A 1,182-nucleotide genomic window follows, 5' to 3' on the forward strand; every position below is an offset into this window, starting at 1 on the left:
CCCCCGCCCCCGCCTCCGCGCGCACGGGGCCGGCGCCGGCCAGTCCCGGTGACCCCCGCCCCTCGCAGGGCCACCCCCCACCACTGCGGCGTCCCGGAAACCCGCTCGCGCACGCGGCGCACTCTTGGCTAGACGGGCACAGGTACCCCGCGCGCATTGAGCACACGTTCCCCACACAGGACGGCACACGGGCGCGCACAGCCAGGCCCGCTTAGCACACGTCGCATGAACCAAACCTGGGCTGGGCCGCAGACCCCAGGACGGCGCAAGGACACGCTCGGAATACGGAAACACGCACAGAAACACCAAAACACTTATCGCCAAGGTCCCAAGCACACATGCCATGGTTCGCACACCCAGAAAACCGCACATGCACACTCTAAAGACATAGAATCCTCACGTAATCACACACGCACCCAGAAAACGACTCATGAAAAGCCTTATGCATGCAGACCTCTAGCCATAAAGACGCAGGAAAAACGCACACACTTGTAGCCACACACACACTGCAACCCAGACACATCCTACGACACAAACACACACTGCAACACAAAAGCACGTTATAGAAATAGTCGGGAGTGCCACATGCCCAGCCATGGGCACGCATAGAGGCCAGCGCGCACACAGTTATGAAACCCTGCGCATCTTTGCGTATGCACCAGGCCGTCCACACAGGCACGTGCGGAGCCGCGTGCAGCCTGAACATGCGAACACACGTGTCAACATACAGACGCCAGAGCACATGTTGGGTCATCACACACCCCACACACGCTGGCACACACCTTCAGGGCCTTCGTCGTGTGAAACAAACCATGGCTCTCACACGCAGCCACACACCCGATATTCACAAGCGCGCACACACACCAGTCCCCAAGGACTTACAAATCGCAGGCTCTTGGTTATACGCTCATTAAAACACACTTATACAGTCACCCGACACACAAGCACGCATAATCACACCCATCAGTGACATGTGAAGGCAAGCTCACACGTACACTCCCTCTCCCACGCAAAGTGGCACAGCAGGCATTCAGCACGTATTCCAGACCCACGGGGAGGCCTCCATCCAGATGTGGCAGGCAGGGGCGTAGGTGGGATGGTGACCCTGCCAGAGACCCTCCCTGTCCAAAGAGTTCCTGGGCCTTCGAGCCTATCCTCTCCTGGGCAGCCTCCCACACCCAG

This window comes from Hipposideros armiger, unplaced genomic scaffold, assembly GCF_001890085.2.
Source record: "Hipposideros armiger isolate ML-2016 unplaced genomic scaffold, ASM189008v1 scaffold_43, whole genome shotgun sequence".
In the NCBI taxonomy this organism is placed as follows: domain Eukaryota; kingdom Metazoa; phylum Chordata; class Mammalia; order Chiroptera; family Hipposideridae; genus Hipposideros; species Hipposideros armiger.